Below are 22899 nucleotides of genomic sequence, written 5' to 3' on the forward strand. Positions count from 1 at the left end.
TCCAATGGTCTGGCGTGAAACTACTTGGTAGGGCAGACTCAAGATGGCAGCATCCTGGTGCAGAAGCAGTGTGGTTGGAAGTCTTTTATGTCCCTGGCAATTCATATCAAGAGGCCAGCCAACTAGCCCTTGGAGTCACTCTGGATTCAAGTCATGCAGGAACAGTCCCTCTCACCCAGACAGAAGGAAGCAGGTCTGCAAAGTAGGAGTCCAGCAGAGTGGCAGTCTGTCAGCAGCACCTGGCAGAGTATTCACTGGTCCAGAAGTGTACGGAAGTGGTGGTGTCTGTGGTCCAGTACTTATACCCAGTGGTGCCTTTGAAGTGGGGGGGGATTCAAAGAAAGGTCTTTGAAGTGTGCAGGGGACCTGCCCCTGATTCCCAGGCTCCAGACACACTTCAGAGGGGGTATGCAGCCATTTCTGTGGGGACAGGACACAGCCTATTCAGGTTTAAGTGAGGCTGTCTCCAGCTCTTCCCTCTCATTCTGCCAGAATGGCCCATCAAGTCACATCTACATTCCCATTCTGTGTAGCTGTTTAGTGGGAATTCACAAAGCCCAGCTGTCACCCACCCCACACATGTGATCAGGGAAAAGCATCAGCTACCAAATGACTAAAGTAAGAAAATGCCAACTTTCTAAAAGTGGCATTTTCAGAATTGCAATTTTAAATCTGACTTCAGTATAAGGTAGGATTTTAAATTGTTATTCAAGAGATACCAAACATGAAAATTGTCTCTTCTCATTTGGAAACCACGCTTAGAAATTGTAATAAGGTAACTTCAATGCGATCCATGGAAGAGGAAGACCTGGCAGTAACAACAATTTAAGAGTTTTTTCATTACCAGGAAATGTAAAATTTAAAGGAACATGTCCTGCTTTTTAAATACATTGCACCCTGCCCTGTGGGTTGTCCAGGGTCTACCCTAGGGCTGATTTATATGTATGAAAAAGAAAGGTTGGGGCCTAGCAAGAGTTATTTTGCAGGTCAACATGGCAGTGTAAAACTGTACATATAGGCGCTGGAATGGCAAGCCTGAGCCATGGTTAGAGGGCTACTTAGGTGGGTTGCACAATCAGTGCTGCAGTCTCATGAGTAGCATTTCATTTACAGGCCCTGGGCACATATAGGGGGTCATTCTGGCCCTGGCGGTCGGTGATAAAGCGGCGGCCAACCCGCAAACAGGCCAGCTGTCAAAAAAATGGTATTCTAACTCTGGCGGGAACCGCCAGCACAGGCCGCCACATTAACACTCTGACCGCCACGGCGGGACCGACAAACAGCGCGGCGGTCACCGCCAACAGGCAGGCGGCAGACAATATACAGCCCACCCTATCACAACTCACCAATCCGCCACCTTTTCCGGGGCGGGAGCCCCGCCGATAAAAACACGGCAGAAACAGACTACGAATGGGAAAACGCTCACCTATACACACTCCACGAGGAAGGAGGACAGCATGGAGCTCGAATTACACATCCTACCAGCTCTTGTCTACCTGCTCATCTACCAGGAGTACGAACGCCGGCGCAGACGACAACGGTGAGTACTGCACCTACGACACAGGGGAGGGGGGAGGAGAAAAGATTACAGGCACACACATGCGCCATACACCCACCCCCCCACCACAAATACCTACACCCCAATGCCGAGCAACAAGTCAGAGTGACACCACACAAACCCCCCGGAATAATGCAAAGACACAATTTAAATCTTCGAAAAAATATATGTATAAATAGCTCCATAGAAGGAATGGCAAATATGCCATATAAAAGATACAAAAATAAGGAATGAAGATAGTCAACAAGATATCCATAGGCAAAAAGTCCTGCACATTCCGTCAAAGTTCCATAGTCTGTGGGCCAATGTGCACAAACACATGGGCAAAGCCCACACAGGAGACCAGATACCATTGGAGAGAACACTGCAGGGGCATCAGATGAGAAAACTACAGGCACCTCAGGGGGAAGGGAAGGGGGGGCACCTCAGCCACATGAGTCCACGACGCCAGATCCACGAGGGGCCTCCATGCCCACTGTCCCATCCTGGGGGGTGCAAAGCCACAGTCCATCAGATGGATTACCGACTCCACTGTGATTGGAGGAGGCATGGTGCCCCGAGTGCTCCCTGAAGCCCTGCTCGACACTGAACCGGCACTGTCAATGGGCCAGCGGTGCCTGACAGGAAGGGCCCAGCGGAGCGGTGCTTGAGACGGCGGGGCCCAGCGGAGCGGTGCTTGAGACGGCGGGGCCCAGTGGAGCGGTGCTTGACAGGAAGGGCCCAGCGGAGCAGTGCTTGACAGGAAGGGCCCAGCGGAGCGGTGCTTGACAGGAAGGGCCCAGAGGAGCGGTGCTTGAGATGAAGGGCCCAGCGGAGCGGTGCTTGACAGGAAGGGCCCAGCGGAGCAGTGCTTGACAGGAAGGGCCGAGCGGAGCGGTGCTTGAGACGGCGGGGCCCAGCGGAGCGGTGCTTGAGATGAAGGGCCCAGCGGAGCGGTGCTTGAGATGAAGGGCCCAGCGGAGCGGTGCTTGACAGGAAGGGCCCAGCGGAGCGTTGCTTGAGATGAAGGGCCCAGCGGAGCGGTGCTTGACAGGAAGGGCCCAGCGGAGCGGTGCTTGAGACGGCGGGGCCCAGCAGAGCGGTGCTTGAGATGAAGGGCCCAGCGGAGCGGTGCTTGACAGGAAGGGCCCAGCGGAGCGGTGCTTGAGACGGCGGGGCCCAGCGGAGCGGTGCTTGAGATGAAGGGCCCAGCGGAGCGGTGCTTGACAGGAAGGGCCCAGCGGAGCGTGCTTGAGACGGCGGGGCCCAGCGGAGCGGTGCTTGAGATGAAGGGCCCAGCGGAGCGGTGCTTGACAGGAAGGGCCCAGCGGAGCGGTGCTTGAGATGAAGGGCCCAGCGGAGCGGTGCTTGACAGGAAGGGCCCAGCGGAGCGGTGCTTGAGACGGCGGGGCCCAGCGGAGCGGTGCTTGAGATGAAGGGCCCAGTGGAGCGGTGCTTGACAGGAAGGGCCCAGCGGAGCGGTGCTTGAGATGAAGGGCCCAGCGGAGCGGTGCTTGACAGGAAGGGCCCAGCGGAGCGGTGCTTGAGACGGCGGGTCCCAGCGGAGCGGTGCTTGAGATGAAGGGCCCAGCGGAGCGGTGCTTGACAGGAAGGGCCCAGCGGAGCGGTGTTTGAGACGGCGGGGCCCGTTCAGCGGTTCTTGGTCCGGCGGGGCCCGTTCAGCGGTGCTCCTCCCGGCGGGGCCCTGTTCAGCGGTTCTTGGCCCGGCGGGGCCCGTTCAGCGGTTCTTGGCCCGGCGGGGCCCGTTCAGCGGTGCTCCTCCCGGCGGGGCCCTGTTCAGCGGTTCTTGGCCCGGCGGGGCCCGTTCAGCGGTTCTTGGCCCGGCGGGGCCCGTTCAGCGGTTCTTGGCCCGGTGGGGCCCGTTCAGCGGTTCTTGGCCCGGCGGGGCCCGTTCAGCGGTTCTCGGCCCGGCGGGGCCCTGTTCAGCGGTTCTTGGCCCGGCGGGGCCCTGTTCAGCGGTGCTTGTCCTGTGTGTCTAGGGAGCCAGACCTAGGCAACACTTCCCGCTCATTCCCCATCCGAACTTGCAGTCGCGGCGCCCTCCTGTGATGGAGTCCTGGGCCCGTGGGTGTCGTCCGTCACACCCGGGATGGAGCTGGTGGGGACCTCCTGGGCAGCTCGCCTGCTGCCTGACTTCTCCGCCCTGCTGCCCTTGCCCTCCTTCGCTGGAGCTCTGTGGCCCTTGCCTCCCTTGGATGATGTGGCAGGTGACGGGGCAAGGCTACTGTCCTTGGTGGCAGCCGTCTCAGACTTGTCGCACCGGGCCTTTTTCTTCCTTGTCCTCTTCCCAGGGGGGGGGGCTGGCTGTCCCCTTGCTGCTGGCCGATGTTCCTGCCCTAGGATCTGGTGGACTCCCTGCACTATGGTCACAGTAGATGCAGGGCTGGTGGTGGCTGAGGTGCTTTTTTTGGTCTTACCAGATGGAGGGGGTGGGTCAGTGATTGGAACGAGTTCAAGGTTGGAAAGGAAAAGGACTTTGGGAGGACAGGGACGGGTAGGTGTAGTGGGTTTGGGAGTGGAGGAAGAGGATGTGGTTGTAGGAGAGTCAAGTGTGCTGTCTTTCGGTACAGGTGCTTGTGACGGAGGCTGTCGTGAGGTGGATGGCTGTTGGGTGGGTGGCTGCCTGCGTTTGTGTGCTTTGGAAGAGGGGGTGACAGACACACTGGGAGAGGACACAGGGGACGTGTAAATGGCAGTGGGGGTGGTGACTGCACATGTGCGTACTGTAATGGAGGGTGTGCTGGTGATGGAAGTACTGGCCGATGGTGGTGTGCATGCAGGTGTTAGTGGAGACGTCACAGGGAGGGAGGGGGGAGATGAGGAGGTGGGGGACACAAAGGTGGTAGTGACTGTTGGCATGTCTGCGTCTGGGTGTTGCTTGTGTGAATGCTTGTGGGATCTGTGGTGCTTATGTCTGGATGAGCTGCCCTTGGGTGTAGAGGTGTGTGCAGGCTGGTCTGATGGTGTGGATGGGATAGGCAGAGGAACAGGAGACAGAATGGCTGCCGTCAGTGCTGAGGCCAGAGCGTTGAACGATCGCTGATGGCCAGCCTGACCCGAATGAATGCCCTCCAGGTATGCATTGCTCCGATGCACCTCCCTTTCTACACCCTGGATGGCATTCAAGAGGGTAAACTGCCCAACAATGAGTGTCCTGAGGAGGTCAATGACCTCCTCACTGAGGGCAGCAGGGGTAACTGGGGCAGGGCCTGAGGTGCCTGGGGCGAAGGAGATGCCCGCCTTCCTGGGCGAGCGGGCATGGAGCGAAGGCTGAGGGGCTGCTGGGAGGGCGGGGCTGGTGCGCTGGGTGGCGGCTGTACCTGTTGTGGCGGTGGGCACGGATGTTGCCGCCACCGCTAGGGAGCTCCCTTCCGAGGACATGTCGGTGTCGCTGACGTCTCCACGGGTCCCCGTTGTGGAGCTCCACTCGCCCTCTGTCTCACTGGTGTACTCGGAGTCTGTCGTATGGCCCTCCGGGGCCATGTGAGATGCAGCTCCCTCGTGCTCCAATGCCACTTCTCCTCCACCAGATGATGCTAATGCACACATGAACAGGAAGACAAAGAAAATGGGGGGGGAGAAATAAAGACAGGTTGAGTGCATGCATTGGCAACACCGTTGTCGGAGAGGACAGACACAGAAGCCCCCTGAACTAGGCCGCGCAATGGGGGTACACTACTCAGTTATTGAGACTAGTCCTACGGGTCTATGGATGACAAATGCACACATGGGTGAGGCCGGACCATGGATAGCTGTACTTGGCACCCTACAGAGGTGGGGGGCGGGACACAGGGCTGTGTCTAACGGAGGGACCTAGCCTACAGAATGCGCCCTGGCCTGGAGATAGCCACAGCCCTCCTCCCCCACCCAGACACCTTCACTGCGCGCAAAGATAGCAGAATGTGCTGATACTCACCCCCTTGTGTCTGCTGTGATGTCCTCACGCGCCCATCCAAATCGGGGTAGGCCACCGCCAGGATCCGGGACATCAGGGGGTAAATTGGCGGCTGGCACCCCTCCTACGTTGGGAGGCCATCCCCAGCAGAGACTCGGCGGTCTTTCTGGTCCCGCGGCGGATGTCCCCCCACCTCTTTCGGCAGTGGGTGCCCCGTCTGTTGTGGACCCCCAGGGCCCAGACGTCCTGGGCGATGGCACGCCAAATGTCGATCTTCTGATGGGCGCTGACCTATGAGACATGTACAGGGTGGTAAAAGAAATCGCATCAGTTTTCTGCCTGGTCAATGTGAGTGGCCCCCCCCTCCCCAACCTTGCCATGTGGCACATGCTCTCATCTTTCGTGCGTTGCACTCCTCATTCGCTCCCCTCCCCACCATCTTACATACACCACACTCAACACAGGCATAGCCCATTCAACGTGCACCCTGTGTACTAACCTGTTGGTCTGGAGGACCGTAGAGTAGCACATACTGGGGGAGGACCCCATCAACAAGTTTCTCCAATTCTTCGGAACTGAAGGCAGGGGCCCTTTCCCCAGTCGCAGCAGCCATTGTATCTCCCAGACCGAGGTCACAGCAGCACTTGCAGTATAGGTCCTCTCCTGTGGATGATCAGGTCTCGAGTGATTAAGCAGATAGAAAATGGCGGTCACGCCTGCGGCGGTGCGTCCCGCGGCCGTGCGTAGCGCGACTGCTGGCGCACATCGTCATTGGCTCCTGAGAGCCATAGGGTTCAATGTTAACCAATGCTGCTTTGCGCCGCGGTCTTCGCCCGCCTACCGCCACGGTGTGCCACGCCAGCGCATTGACCTCACATCCCATTGTCACACTTCACAGGTCAGGCAGCCGCCATTTCAAGGGCCCACATGGCATGATTACTACTGCGTCACACAGGCCTAGGCCTTGCATTGCCACTCATACAAGCCATTCAATGCACAGCGATTCGTGTACTGTGCAAGCTGTGTGAACGAACCTGTGGGTTGCTTGACTCTGTGCTCCATGTTGTCCTTCTTAGGCACCGTCCGCTGGGACTTGCAAGGAGAAGGATGAATCCTCCCGTGTACCGGCCGCTGGTGGACCTGTCGACAATGGAAGAACGACATATCATACTTACATACCGGCTTGACAGAGCAACCATACATGAACTATGTGCCCAGCTGGAGCCAGACCTGATGTCCCCCATCCGCCAACCCACAGGGATTCCCCCTCTGGTGCAGGTTCTGTCAGTACTCCATTTTTTGGCAAGTGGGTCTTTTCAGACAACAGTGGCCATATCATCTGGGATGTCTCAGCCTATGTTTTCTAAGGTTTTGACCAGAGTGTTGTCTGCCCTGATGAAATACATGCGGAGCTACATTATTTTCCCTGAAGTGGGCGAACTGCCTACAGTGAAGGGTGATTTCTATGCCCTTGGACATATCCCCAACATCATTGGTGCCATTGATGGGACCCATGTGGCTTTGGTTCCCCCGAAAGACAGTGAGCAGGTGTACCGAAACAGAAAAAGTTATCATTCGATGAATGTCCAGGTGGTCTGTTTGGCTGACCAGTACATCTCCCATGTAAATGCCAAGTTCCCTGGGTCAGTGCATGACGCGTATGTCATGCGAAATAGCAGCATCCCGTATGTGATGGAACAGCTACAGAGACACCGTGTGTGGCTAATAGGTGACTCTGGTTACCCCAACCTGTCGTGGCTACTGACCCCAGTGAGGAATCCCCGGACCAGGGCAGAGGAACGGTACAATGAGGCCCATGGGCGAACTAGGAGGATCATAGAAAGGACCTTCGGGGTCCTGAAGGCCAGGTTTAGGTGCCTGCATATGACAGGGGGATCCCTCATGTACTCACCAAAGAAGGTGTGCCATATCATCGTGGCCTGCTGTATGCTTCACAATCTTGCTTTGGGACGCCAGGTGCCTTTTCTGCAGGAGGATGGTCCAGATGGTGGTGTTGTAGCAGCTGTGGAGCCTGTGGAGAGTGAAGAGGAGGAAGACGACGGGGACGACACGGACAACAGGGAGACAGTCATACGACAATACTTTCAGTAGCACCCAGGTAAGGATCAGCCACCCCATTTTAAATTTACTGAGGGCCTCATGCTTCTCCACTGTCTGTGTTTCCCCCCAGTTCCTGTTAACTGATTTGTGACTTTCCCTTCCCTTTTCAGAGCTGTATGACCCACTGCCAGACATCAGCTTTGTGTGCCCATGGACTAAAGCTTATTGAGATTGGTATGTTGTCATCACAAAGTAACTGGACATTATTGCACCGTTATGTGTAATACATTTGTTGAAAATACAAGCAGACTCCTGTTTTTTTTGGTGGAATAAGTGATTTATTTTAAGTGCTACATATAGGTACATGATTGGGAAACGGTGATGGGTGGGGGTGGAGTAATGTCAATGGCAGAGTCCAGTTCTCAGTCGCACAGGTGCATTGTCCATATGCCTGGGGAAGGATGGAGCAGGGGCAGTTCAAAGTTGGACAGGGTGACAATGTGGGACAGTGGGATGACATCAGGGGGTATCTTAGGCTGGCGGGGGTCTTGCAATCCTACTCTGTCTTCTTGTGAGATCTCAGGTTCCGCTTGCGGGGTGGTTCTTCTTCTGCAGGAGGTGGGGTTCTGGTGGCCCGTCGTTGTGTGGGGGCCTCCTGTCCACTAGCGCCGGCAGAGGTGGTTGGCTGTTCCTGGCCTGGGCTAGTGACAGGGGCCCTTTGGGGTGCCACATGTTCCCGCAATGTGGTGACGATCTGGGTAAGGGCCAGGACGATGGTCCCCATTGCAGAACCGATGTTCCTCAGCTCCTCCCTGAACCCCATGTACCGTTCCTCCTGCAGTTCCTGGATCTCCTGGAACCGGGCCAGTACCGTCGCCATCGTCTCCTGGGAGCGGTGGTATGCTCCCATGATAGTGGAGAGGGCCTCTTGGAGAGTGGGTTCCCCGGGCCTGTCCCCCCCCTGTCGCACAGCAGCCCTCCCAGTTCCCCTGTGTTCCTGGGCCTCTGTCCCCTGGACGGTGTGCCCACTACCACTGCCCCCAGGTCCCTGTTGTTGTTGGGGTGGTGGGTCAACCTGGGTGCCCTGTAGTGGTGGACACACCGCTGATTGATGTGTCCTGGAGACAGAGGCATGGGCCCGCTGGGTGGGAGCTGTGCTGGTGTTCCCAGAGGGGGTTGGGTCTGGTGTAGCCTGTGGCTGTCTGTGGGGAACCGACTGTCCAGAGGTCCCCGATGGGCCGGGCTGGTCGTCTGGCTCCAGGGAGACAGAGCTGCTGTCATCGCTGGGGGCCTCTTCTGGGGGTGGGATGGACATCTCGGGACCCTCCGTGGCGGTGTGGTGGCGTTCGGGTCCTGCAGGGGTAGAAAGGTATGGTTATTGCTTCTGTGTGTGGCATTTCGTGTGCTGGGTAGGTGTCCGTGTACCCATGTGCAGGCATTTCCTTGTGGGGGCTTTTGTGAGTGTGGCTTGTGGGGGTGATGTGTGTGTGCAGTGGGCATGCTTTGGTGATGGGTGTCCATGCTTTGTGGTCGCATGCAGGGCTTGGTGTTGGGATGGGTGGGTTGTTATGGTGAGCCTTTTCCTAGGGGTTGGTGTGATGGGGGAGGGGGTGAGGGTGGGGGTATGATTTGGCATGCAGGTGGGGTGGGGGTGGGAAGCAGTAGTGAAGATTTGCCTTACCAGAGTCCATTCCTCCGCCTACTCCTGCGAGGCCCTCAGGATGCAGGATGTGCAAGACTTCCTCCTCCCACGCGGTAAATTCTGGGGGAGTAGGTGGGGGTCCGCCGCCAGTCTTCTGCACCGCAATGTTGTGCCTTGAGACCATGAAACGCACCTGTCCCGTAGGTCGTTCCATCTCTTCCTGATGTCCTCCCTATTGCATGGATGCTGTCCCACCGCGTTGATCCTGTCCACTATCCTTTGCCATAGCTCCATCTTCCTGCCAATTGTGGTGTGCTGCACCTGTGCCCCGAAGAGCTGGGGCTCTACACAGACTATTTCCTCCACCATGACCCTGAGTTCGGCGTCACTGAACCTGGGGTGTCTTTGGGGTGCCATGGGGTGGTGTGGTTGAGGTGTGGGGTGGCGTTTGTGGTGATGAGTGTGGTGCGTGTGGTGGTGTGTGGTGTTTGGTGCGTTGATTCTGTGTGGGTGATGGTGTTGTGTGCCTCTGTGTTGTGGGATTCTCTATTCTGTGCTCTGTCTCTAGCCTTCGTCAATGATTCCGGGTCGTAGGGGCATGTGGGGGATGTGGGTGTGTGTTTTATATTGTGTTGGGTGTGTGGGAGTGGTGTTAGTATGTGGATCAGGTGTGTGTATTTCAAACTTACCAATGTGGCTGTGTTTTCTATGTGTGTGTGTATTTTGACCGCAGCGGTGTGTACCGCCAATGGAATACCGTGTTTGAAAGACTGCTGCAGGGATTTGTGGGTCGGAATGGTATGGGCGTATTTCTGTTGGCGTGACGGTGGAGGTTTGGTCATCGCCATTTTTTCCGCTGACCTTTGGTGTGGCAGACTTTTGTGGATGTCGGGTTTTTGGCGGTTTGCCAGTTGCGGGTCAGAATGACCGTGGCGGTTTACCGCGGCCGCGGCGGTGTTATGGCGGTCTTCTGGCCGGCGGTAAGCGCCTTTTACCGCCGAGGTCAGAATGACCCCCATAGTGTAGTTTACTTGGGACTTCTAAGTAAATTAATTATGCCAAATGTGAATAAGCCAACACTAATATGTTTAGAGGAGAGAACACGAACACTTTAGTACTGGCTAGCAGTCCTAATGCCAGCAAAAACGAGGTCAGAAAAGTGGAGGAGGCAGGGAAAAGTTGGGAGTAAGACCACCCTAAGACTGTCAAGTCTAACACGTGCCCCCTGAACTTAAAGTGGGGAGAGCTACCCAACCCCTGGAGTTTTCATCCCTAAGGTGGAAGAACCTGGAGAGAGCATTAGCATTGGCGTGGTCTGACCTCAGATGGTGTTCTACTGTAAAGTTCGTTCCCTGTAGGGAGATGGACTACCTCAACAGTTTGGGATTTTCAACCCTCATTTGCATGAGACAACTGAAGGCCCAGTGTTCTGTCTGAATCCAGAAGTGAGTCCCAAACAGGCATGGTAACAACTTCTTCAATGCCCAGATCACCGCAAAGGAGTCTCTCTCAATTGCACTTCACCTCTGTTCCCTTGGAATTAGCCTCCTACAAATAAAGGCTTCCGATTGGCCTAGGCCCTTTTCATTCAACTGTGCTAAGACTACGCCTATGCCATGCTCTGAAGTGCCAGTCTGAATATTTAAATTCTTTGAAGAAGTCAGGAGCATTGAGTATGGGTTCCCTTCCCATGGCCTCCCTGAGGGTGTTAAAGACTTTCTGTCAGGTCTCTGTCCAGATCAAGTATCTGGGCTATTTCTTCAAAGCGAACTCTGTTAAAGGGGAAACAATGGTGCCATATCCCCTAACAAATCTGTAATATACTGTGAGGCCTTAGCAGGTTCTCATCTCTGAATTTAAGGAGGCTGGGGGGGTTTCCTCCGAGCTTTTTCCCACACCTCTTTCACTATGCTTAGGGGTCCCCTATTAGGGTACCCATAGAGAAGTTCAAAGGGGCTGAACCCCACCCCTTTCCGGGGCACCTCTCTATAAGCAAACAGAAGGCATGGCAAAAAGACGTCCCACTTATACCTCACGACCTCAGGCAGGCCTTTCGACAAGCCCATTGGATTGGGGATGGTAAGGGGTGGTGAACGGGTAGGTCACCCCACTTGCATCCCACATGGACTTCATCTACGCAGACATGAAGTTTGTGCCTCTGCCAGACACAATCTCCTTTGGGAATCCCACATGGGTAAATAACCCATCAGAGCTCTGGTTACCACCGGTGCAGTCACTGTCCTTAGAAGGATCACCTCTGGATAGCGGTTGGCATGGTCCACCAAAACAAGGATAAACCTGTTGCCTAGGGCAGTTTTGGGGTCCAAGGGACCAATGACTTTGATGCCCACCGTTTCAAAGTGGGTGCCAATGATGGGGAGTATGACCAGGGGGTCTTGAGCCTTTTCCCTGCCCTCCTACTAGCCTGGCAGGTTGGACATGACCTACAGAAAGCATCTGAGGCCACCCGCATTCGTGGTTAATAAAAGTGGGTGACAAGCCTGGCGAAGGTCTTGTCTTGCCCCAAATATCCCGCCAGGGGGATGTCGTGAGCCAACCACAGAAGGAAGGCCCGGTAGCACCGGGGAACCGCCAGCACACGTGCTGCCCAGCTTCCAGCACCTTAGGCTCACTGTAAAGGAGCCCAGCTGTCACCCACCCCACACATGTGATCAGGGAAAAGCATCAGCCACCAAATGGCTAAAGTAAGAAAATGCCAACTTTCTAAAAGTGCACCTTAGGCTCACTGTAAAGGAGATCATTCTCCCAATAGATATGGTGATCACCAGAGTCTTCACCTGCTGCCTGGGCCTTGGCCTGTCGCCTCAAACCCTCAAGTGTGGGGCACTCTTTCTGCGCTTTGCAAAATTCCTCCCTGGTTGGCCCACCCTCAACTTGCCAGCAAGCAAGCTCAGGCAGGTTACCCAGGGCGGCAATGTCCTCCCCAGTTGGCTCAGGTGCCTCCTCTTCTGTGTCCACGTCAACCACCGTGGGAACTTCTGGGACCAGTTTCACGCACCCCTTGCCCCTTCCTTTTGCAGATGTCTGGGCCATTGTTCCAGGCTCCAGACACCCTTGACTCCATTCCCCCGGAGCCATGGACCTTGTGGTCATGCAGACCCACTCAGACAAACCTAACATCTCCAGGTGAGAGCTGAGCTCCACTTCCTTCCAGGTAGTATGCTCAAGGTCATTGCCTAACAGACAATCTACAGGCATGGCAGAACTCACAGTTACTTTCAGGGTACCAGAGACACCCCCCCACACTCAAAGGGAATGAGAGCCACCGGTAGGTGACTCTCACGATTGTCAGTGACTTTGACCTGCTGGAATGTATTGGGGATGACCTACTCTGCTGACACCAGCTGGCTCCTGACAGTAGTCATCCTGGCTCCTGTGTCACACAGAGCCTTCATCCTTTGTCCAGTAATGATGTCCAACTGCCTATACTTGGAAGTATTTGCAGGCATGCAGGCTTTTGACACCATTTCCTCATCTCCCAGGGGCACTAGGGTTACCTCTATCTGCTCCCGAAAGCTATCTGGAACTACCTCCTCCCGAGTGCTACGCTAACCAACCCAGGTGTCTGCCCTTCAGTGGTGTGCTGTGCCCATATTGGACACTTGGATTCGCCCTAGTAGTGACCATACTCGGTGAACTCTAAGCATTTGGGTACAAACTTCCCTTTCTTCTTGTCAAAGAACCCTCGCTTCTTTTCAGAATCAGGTTGGGACTAGTTACCACTGATTACCACACCCCACCCCACGGGAATAATATTGGGGGCCTTTTGAGAACTTTTTATTTTTAAGTTTTTCTCCCCCCTCTTTCTTCTGATGGGAACCCTGACCACCTTTGTGGGTTCCCCCCCCCCCTCCGATACCTTTTTGGACACTCTGGTGCTAACCCTGAGGTCTGCCTCCTAAGCAAGCTTCCTAGGATCAGTCAGCTTACTGTCAATCAAGTGCTGGTGCAACTCTGTAAAGCAAACACTGAGCATATGCTCTCTCAGGATCAAATGATATAACCCCACATAATCATCTACTTTAGTGCCCCACACCCATCCATTCAGTGCCTTACTGAAAGAATCAAAAAGGTCTACCCAAGTTTTTGTGGAAGGCTTGATGCTGTCCCTGAACCTCTGACGGTACTTCTCAGGGGTCAGCAATCAAAAAGGCTTTGATGTACGAGTATGTGTTTTGATCCTTTGAGTGTGATGTAAGGAGTGTCTCCCTCCCAAAAACTGGAACATGTTTCCACAGACCTTCCCCCCATTGGTCTTCGGAAACTGAGCAGTCAGGCTAAACTTAGAAGGCAATGTGTAAAGTATTTATGCAATAAATCATGCAATAACACAGTGAAAACACCACAAAAATACACCACACAGGTTTAGAAAAATATACAATATTGTTCTGAATGAATTAAGATCAAAACTTTCAAGATTTGAAAAGTACAATTTGAAATATCACTTTAGCAATGATAAGAAGAGTCTTAAGTCTTTAAAAATCAGCAATTGTCTCTTGTGTGCATCAAAATTACATGCACGGAGACCGCAGAGGAGGAGATGTGAGGAAAAAGGAAGGTGTGCATTGGACACAGAAGATGCGTAGATTTTTTTTCCACGCTGCAAGGTCTTTGCGTTGAAATCCGGTGAGCAAGCTTGAACCCTCCTTCCATTGTGTGGTCTTTTGACGTCCAGGGACGATGTGTGGAAAACCTGGGTGTGCTGGACGAAGTCACAGGTGCTGCGTCGATCTGGCGGGTGATGCGTTGGAGTTTCTGTTGCACGGCAGGCTTTGTGTTGATTCCTCATGCAGGAATTCATGCTGCATCGTTCCTGCTCGGTGATGCGTTGATCCGGTGGGCTGTGCGTCGAAGTTCCGGTCGCAACACTAGTGCTGTATCGATCTCCACTCAGGGAGCTGGTCTGCATCATTCTGGGTTGGTGATGCAGTGATTCTTTCACCACTAGGCAGGATGTTCATCGATTCCAGCAGGCTGTGCATCAATTTTCTCCGCACAAGGAGTACCTTGGAAGAGATGAAGGGGGTCATTCTGACCCCGGCCGGCAGCGGAAGCCGCCGGCCTGGCTGGAACCGCCAGAATACCGCTGCGCGGTCAAAAGACCGCCGCAGGTATTCTGGGTTTCCCGCTGGGCTGGCGGGCGACCGCCAGAAGGCCGCCCGCCAGCCCAGCGGGAAACACCCTTCCATGAGGATGCCGGCGGAGTGGAAGGGGTGCGACGGGTGCAGTTGCACCCGTCGCGATTTTCAGTGTCTGCATGGCAGACACTGAAAATCTTGGTGGGGCCCTGTTACGGGGGCCCCTGCAGTGCCCATGCCATTGGCATGGGCACTGCAGGGGCCCCCAGGGGCCCCATGACACCCCATACCGCCATCCTGTGCCTGGCGGCCAAAACCGCCAGGAACAGGATGGCGGTATGGGGGTCGGAATCCCCATGGCAGCGCAGCAAGCAGCGCCGCCATGGAGGATTCCCCAGGGCAGCGGAAAACCGGCGGTACACCGCCGGTTTTCCGTTTCTGACCGCGGCTGTACCGCCGTGGTCAGAATGCCCAAGGGAGCACCGCCAGCCTGTTGGCGGTGCTCCCGCGGTCGTTGGCCCTGGCGGATTTTACCACCAGGGTCAGAATGACCCCCGAAGTCTTTTTGGCCCTGAGGCTTCAGGAAATAGGAGGCAAGCGTAATCCAAGCCCTTGGAGAGCACTTCTCAGCAGAGCCAGAAGCCAGCAAGAAAGCAGGGCAACAGCAAGTCAGCAGTCCTTCACAGAAAAGCAGTCCAGGTGAGTCCTTTTGGCAGCCAGGCAGCTCCTCTTGGCAGGCTGCATGATCTGGCTCAGAGTGTCTGTCCCAGGAAGTGTCTAAGTTGGTAGGGTCAGGGACCCAGTTTATATACCCAAACGTGCCTTTGAAGTGGGGGAGACTTCAAAGAGTGGTTTGAAGTGCACAAGGTCCCCTTTCAGTACAGGTCTGTCTGCCAGGGTCCCAGTAGGGGGTGTGGCAGTCCTTTGTGTGAGGGCAGTTTACTAGCCTTTGAAATGTAAGTGCCAAGCCCCTCCACCCTTCCATCCCAGAAAGACCCATTCAGTATGCAGATGTGTGCAAGTGTGACTGAGCATCCTTTCTTTGTGATTGTCTGGGTGAAATGCACAAGGGAGCTGTCAACCAGCCCAGCCTAGATGTGGATTGCAGACAGGCTGTAAGGCACAGATGGATTTTAAGTGCAGAGAAATGCTCTCTTTCGAAAAAGTGGCATTTCTAAAACAGTAATATAAAATCCAACCTCACCAGTAAGTAGGATTTCGTATTACCATTCTGGCCATACTAAATATGACCTGTTTACTCCTTTCTGATTAGAATCTACCACTCCAACAGTATATGAGGGTAGCCCTACTGTGAGCCTATGAAAGAAGCAGGCCGCACAGCAGTGAAAAACAAATTTAGGAGTTTTCCACTACCAGGACATATAAAACACACAGGCATATGTCCTGCCATTTCCCCACACAGCACCCTGCCCTATGGGTTACCTAGGGACTACCTCAGGGGTGACTTACATGTAGAAAAAGGGGAGTGTAAGGCTTGGCAAGTACTTTTAATTGACAAGTTGAAGTGGCAGTGAAACTACACACACAGGCCTTGCAATGGCAGGGCTGAGACATGGTTAAGGGGCTACTTATGTGGGTGGCAAATCCAGTGCTGCAGGTTCACTAGTAACATTCAATCTAAAGGCACTGGGCACATGTAGTGCACTTTATTAGGGATTTACAAGTAGATCAAATATGCCAATTGGGTATGAACCAATGTTACCATGATTTAAGGGAGAGAGCATATGCACTTTAGCACTAGTTAGCAGTGGTAAAGTGTGCAAAGTCCTAAAATCTGCAAAAACAGTGTCCAAAAAGTGGAGGGATGCAGGGAAAACATTGAGGGTGACCACCCTAAGGCTGTCAGGTCTAACAAGAACCTTACCCCATCTGGCACTGTCCTTGATATCAACAAAAAGAGGGATAGGGAGTTAGTGATCCAGTGTACAGTCTCCCAAAATGACTAATCACTTACTAAATAGGTACACTGTTCCAGGAATCTAGGGAAACACTGATGTTCAGGAGCAAGATCCCTCACACATCCGAATGGATGTCATGCTTCATCATCGGGTTGCTCCTCGTCAGACTGGCGCTGCAATATCTGACGGGCTCCCCGTTCGGGGGCTCTTTGCTGGAGATCTTTTTATAATAAGTGGCTGCCATCGTGATCGTAGAGGTCAGGCACTCATGCTGGCAGGAGAGTAAGAATTAAAATGGATTCTTAGCCCCACTGAAAACAGCACAGTTTAATGTGTCAGAAAGAAAGGGCCAAGACCAAGATTAAAAACATAAGGAAAGTGGAACATTGAGGATTTATGCTCAGCCACTTTCTAAATGGGCCTGGAGATCTGGGAAATTATCACCTATCCCCTAAGGCATGGTCAACATGTTTCGCGTATTGTGGTCTATACAGATCCTTTAACGCTTCTTCAGGACCGAAAATCAATTTAACTTCTGACTCATAATATGTTAAGAAAAATAGGTAAATACAGGACTACGTTGAGTATGTATAAGGAAATAACAGTCACTTACATTTCAGTAAACTGTCTGTCAAAAATATAGAAAAATGGTTGCCCATCCCTCATCATTGGGGGGGCCCCTTGGGAAGTAGAAAGCCACGTACGTCACTATTATTGTATAGTCGGGTGAGGTGGTCTTCACCTACCCCTGGCGTGCACTCCCGGAAGATAGTCAGGCCTTCCCACTGCAGGGCTTGAAGCACCTCCTGGAAGTAGTGTAGGTGTTCTTCCCAGCTGGAACTGTGGACAGCAATGTCATCCATGTTGGAGGTACAAAAGGCCTCCTTACCAGCTAGTACCCTGTTAACGAGCCTCTGAAAAATGGCCGGGGAATTCTTCAAGCCAAATGGCATCACACAATATTGGAAGTAGCTCTCTGGGGTTGAGAATGCTGACCTGCCTTTTGCCCCTTCAGTCAGAGCTGTCTGTCAGTGTACTGATGTCAAATCAAAGGTAGTGAGGCATTTGGCAGTGCCCAACCTGTCAATGACCCTATCTACTCGAGGGCCGGATTGTGTATCAGTTCTGGTGATGTAATTAGGTCCCCATTAGTACACACAGAAACTGAGTTTTGGAGTGATGCCCATTGGAGCAGCTTTTGGCCCTAGCACCACAGGGCTGGACCACGGACCATTTGAGGGCTTGATCACCCCTAATACCAACATCTTGGAGACCTCTTCCTTGATAGTGTCCTTCACCTTATCTGACAATCTGTAAATTTTGTTCTTCATAGGTAAGCTGTCTCCAGTGTCAATATCATGTGCACATAGTTGTGTGAGTCCAGGACTGAGAGAGAACAGAGAGGTAAACCATCCCAGTGACTGGGAACAGTTACTCTGCTGGTCTAGAGTCAGAGAACAAGAGAGGTTGGCATCTTCCTCTGACCCATCGTATTACTGGACACATAGGAGGTCAGGTAGAGATTTGCTCTCATTTTTCACTCCCTCATCTGTCACAAGGAGCATGCTCACCTCAGACCTCTTAAATGAGGCTTAAGACAATTCACATGGAGCACCCTTAAAAGATTTGTATTGGTCTGAAGATCCACCAAGTAGGTGGACTCCCCCCACTGCTCTTTCCCCTTTTATGGGCCTGTTCAGCGGCCCAGGAGAGCTCTGAGCTCTACTGGCTCTATGAGTCAAACTTTCTGGCCAGGTTGGACTTTATTAGAGCGGTTTTCTGGTCATACCAGAGCTTCATGACTTATTGACTGGCCTCAAGATTGCTTTTTACCTTCTTCCACACATCTGGATGTGGAGGGCCAGCATGTAGCTGACCATATCCTGGGGGTGCTTTCCTGGGAGCTTGCTTCCACCCCTTCTTGACAAGGCTCAGAGGCCCTGTTAAAAATTAGGGCTCTAGTTTGCAGATGTATGCAACCTGTTCAAGTAGGAACCACAATCCTAGTCAGGGTAAGTCAGATACACACCCTAAAGTAGCCTGTGCTCACCCTGTGATAGATTGGAACAGCACAGTCAGGCTGAACAAAAGAGGCAATGTGTAAAGTATTTGTGCAAAACTTAAATTACAGTAAAACTGTGAAAATAGCACAAAAACACTCAACACCAGTTTAAAAAATAGAGAATATATATTTGAGAAAAACAAGACCAACATGAGAAAAATCCAATACGTAGAACTCAAGATATGAATTTTGAAAGAATAAACTGCACTGTAGTGTTTTAAAGTCAATATCTCTAAAAGGTCACTTGAGGTCGTCCTAGACTGGGATAAATCCAAAGTTGAGGTTGACTGCAATGAAGGGCAGGCCATCTATAGAATCCACGCAGGGCCCACTGAAACAGTACCTTGGATCCATCCTTGGAAAGCATTTGCATAAAAAATTCGACGCACTGGTTCCGATTCGGGCAACTGGGTAGCATCGTTGTTGAGCTATTCAGTGATGTCGTAGGATCCTGCGTTGTCGCCGAACCTTGCAGTCGGGTCCTGCATCGTAGTTGAATCAGCACTGCGTCACCATCAAATGACAATGCAGAGGTTCCAAGTGGCACAACGGCCTCGATGCATCGTTTTTTTGTTGAAAAGCAAAAGCAAAGTCCTTTCTCAAGGCCCAGGACTGGATTGGCACCTCTTGACAGGACGGGACTCACAGTGGCAGAGCCCAGCAGGTTAAGCAGAGTTGATGTGAAGTCTTTGATTGCTCTGAGACTTCCAGAACAGGAGGCAAGGTAGCAAGCCTTGAAGTCACTTAGTTCTGCAGAGGGTGTAGAGAGCAAAGTCCAGTCATTCTCACTACCAGGCAAGAGGAAGCAGGCAGAGTGCCAACACAGTAATGCAGTTGAACAGAGTAGAGCTCCCTCCTAGCAGCACTGAAGTACTTCTTTCTGGCAGAATGTATTTCAGATTCAGAAGTGTACTGATTTGGTGGGGTTTAAGGTCCAGTACTCACACTCATGTGACCTTTCAATTGGTGGGGACTTCAAAGAGAGGCCTTTGTAGGATACAAGGTACCTGCCCTTCCTTCCCATCTCCAGATCTTCTACAGGAGTTATGTACCTCTTTGTGTGGGGATAGGCATAACCGTATTAAGGTATAAGTGTCTTTTCCTCCCTCCCTAGGCCAGGGAAATCCACCAGCCTGGTGACTGGCCATCAGGATGCAAATGTCACACCCCAGCTCTCTTTATGTGTGACTGTCTAGAGGGAGTACACCAACCCAGCTGTCACCCTCCCCAGATATATCCAGAGACAGGCAAGTGCACAGAATGATTAAAGTAAGAAAATGGCAAATTTCTAAAAGTAGCATTTTCAGACTTACAATTCAAAATCCGACTTCATCATAAGTTGTGAGTCCAGAGACAACAAACTTCAGATTTATATATTTTCCCTATTGGAAGTTACACTAAACGTTTGCTTCAAGGTAACCCCCATGTTATCTTAGGGGAGAGATAGGCCTTTTAGTAGTGAAAAATGAATGTAATAGATTTTCACTACCAGGACATGTTAAACTTAAAAGTACATGTCCAACTTTTTAAATACACTACAACCTGCCTGTGGGGTGCACAGGGGTGACATATGTAATAAAAAGGAAGGTTTGGGCTTGACAAGTGGGTACACTTGCCTGGTGGAAATGGCAGTTTAAAACTGCATATACAGGCTCTGCGGTGGCAGGTCTAAGACAAGTTTAAAGGGCTACTGTAGTGGGTGGCGCAATCAGTGCTGCAGGCCCACTAGTAGCATTTAATTTATAGTCCCTGAGCACATATAGTGCACTTAACTAGGGATTTACAAGTAAATTAAGTGTGCCAATTGCAAATATTCCAGTATCACCATGTTTTAGGTTACAAAGTACCTGCACTTTAACACTGATTAAAGTGCACAGAATCCTAAAGCCTGCAAAAATGAAGTCAGAAGAGCAGGAGATCGTAAGACAAAAAGTTAGAGGAAAACACGCAAAGGATGCCAGATCTAATAGGTCACCTACCAAGATGGCCATAGATGAACTGAAAGGGACTAAACCCGACTCCTTTCTGTGGCACCTCCCTATAGGTAAAGAGAAGGCATGGAAGGAGGATGTCCCACTTACATCTCATTGGCTCAGGTATGGCCCTAACCATGCCCGTTAGGGTCTTGTTGACTCTCTTCTCAAGACCATTGGTTTGGGGTGATAGGGTGTGGTGAACTTGTAGGTTACCCCACACTCATTCCACATGGACTACATGTATGCAGACATTAATTTAGTGCCTCTGTCAGACAGTACCTCTTTGGGGAACCCTACACAGGTAAAGGTCCCAATCAGAGCTGTAGCCATCACCAGTGCAGTCACTGACTTCAAAGAAATAGCTTCTGAGTAGCTGGTGGAATGGTCCAGAAAGACCAGGACAAATGTGTTGCCTAAGGATGTCTTGGGGTACAAGGGTCCAATGATGTTGGTGCCTACCCCTTCAAAGGGACTACCAAGAACAGGTAATGGGGGTCAGGAGAGCTTTGCACTTTTTCCCTGACTTCCCACTGGCCTGGCAGGTGGGACCAATAAAGGTGGGCAACAAGCCTGGCAAAGGTCTTGTCTTGATCTAGATGTCCGGCCAGTGGTATATAATGAACCAGCCCCAGTAGGAAGGTCCTGTAACACTGGGGGATCAGCAGTACATGGGCTGCTCCAGTACTAGGAGCCTAAGGCTCCCTATATAAAAGATAATTCTCCCAGTAGAGTAGGAGATCCCAAAGGTGTCACCTGCTGCCTGGGCTATGAATTGGTACCTCAAGCCATCTAGAGTTGGGCACTCTTTCCGTATCTTGTAGAACTCCTCCCTGGTAGGCCCATCCTGAACTTGCCAGTCAGCAAGCTAAGGCAGGTCATTAGGGTGGCAATGTCCTCCCCCATTGGTTTGGTGGCCTCTTCTTCAGGGCCCTGTCAACCTCGACCATGGGAACTTCAGGGGCTGGTTTCCTATGCCCCTTGCCCATCTCCTTCTTGGCAAGTGTCTGAGCCATTGTTCAAGGCTCCAGACGCCATTACCTCCTTTCACTAGCAGCCGTTGACAATGTGGTCATGCAGAGCCACTCAGGCAATCCCAACATCTCCAAATGTGACCTGAGCTCTACCTCCATCTAGGCAGTGTGCATCAGGACTTTGCCTAATAGACAATCTACAGACATGGCAGAGCTCACAGCTACTTTCAGAGAACCTGGCACCCCCCACTCAAAGGGACCCAGAGCCACTGGTAGATGGCTCTTATGATTGTAGGCGACTATGACTTGGTAGGACCTGCTCTGCAGACACCAACTGACACTTCAGAGTAGTCACTAAAATTAGTCATATAGGGGGGCACTTTAAGAATAAATTAAGGTGGAGAAGTGTGGCTCAATGGTTAGAGCGGCAGACCCTGAAGCAGAGATCTGGCTCAAGACCAGGGTTCAAGTCCCGCTTCGGCAGGTCTTGGGCTCAATTCCCCTTGACCAGATAATTCTCGCCTCGGTGCCTAATCTAATTCATGGGTCCCACTCTGCAACTCTGGGCAATAGCTTGCTTAATCTCCACAACGGCCCCAACAGCGCTTGGATGCCTGGCTTCACCCTAGGGGTGCTCAGGAGTGGGTGCCTCACAGGGAAAAGCCAGGAGGGGTTCCATAGCGGTATGAATACAGCGCCTTGAGACTCTAACGGGTGAGTAGTGCGCTATACAAGTGCTAATTTACATTTACAAGGTGCACTTTTCTTGCACCCCTTCGTGCCCTCCTTACCTCACCATGTGTGCACCATATTTAAAATACGGTGCACCATGGCGGTAGTTATGGGACTACCGTCTGAATTTGTTATGCTAGTCCGTTGGTTTGCAGAATTAGCATATAAAATTATGACGCTAATCTTGCAAAGCACCCAGAGGCCCATTTTAAGCAATGGAAGCCTCTTTTTAATGCCTGTTCTGAGCAGATGATAAAAGTGCGGGAAAAAATGGTGCAAGGTAATCTCTTAGATCATCTTGCCTCATTTTTGTGCCCCCCACAATGGGGGAACGCCCCCTTTGAATACATTATGCCTGGTACAGGCATAATGTAGCACAAAGGGTTAGAAAGTTGCACAATGCATGCATTGTGTCACTTTGTAAATATGGTGTGCCTTTTTTTGCCTTATTACTGTCTAAAAAATTATGCTACTGTGGCTTTGGAATGGTGGTAGGGGCTCTTAAAAATGCTGCTAAATGTCCAGTTTTGTTGATTGCTCCTAACAAAAATACAGGCTCATATGATACAATGTTTACTCCTATTTCATTGTTCAATCAGAAAAATAATCCAAATCTTCATACGGTGTGTCAAATAAGTTTGACTTCTTCTTTGATACAGTTGAGATTGATAAAAGCAAATATGCTATCATTGTGGATATTTTCACTCAAATACAGTTCAGACCAATGAAAACATATATAGAAAGATGATATGTTGTAGGCATTTCCAGGAGGAGTAGTTGTAGATCCAGCAGATACAGATATGATTTTGGGAAAAATCAAAAATGTCAATCAGGGAGAATTTAAATTTCAAATTGGTCTTAGATATGGAATAGTACTCAATCAATCAATCAATCTATTTGTAAAGTGCACTACATACCTGTGGGGGTATCAAGGCGCTGGGAGGGTGTGGTGCTGCTACTGCTCAAAGAGCCAGGTCTTGAGGA

The sequence above is a fragment of the Pleurodeles waltl genome, chromosome 8 (genome assembly GCF_031143425.1).
Source record: "Pleurodeles waltl isolate 20211129_DDA chromosome 8, aPleWal1.hap1.20221129, whole genome shotgun sequence".
In the NCBI taxonomy this organism is placed as follows: domain Eukaryota; kingdom Metazoa; phylum Chordata; class Amphibia; order Caudata; family Salamandridae; genus Pleurodeles; species Pleurodeles waltl.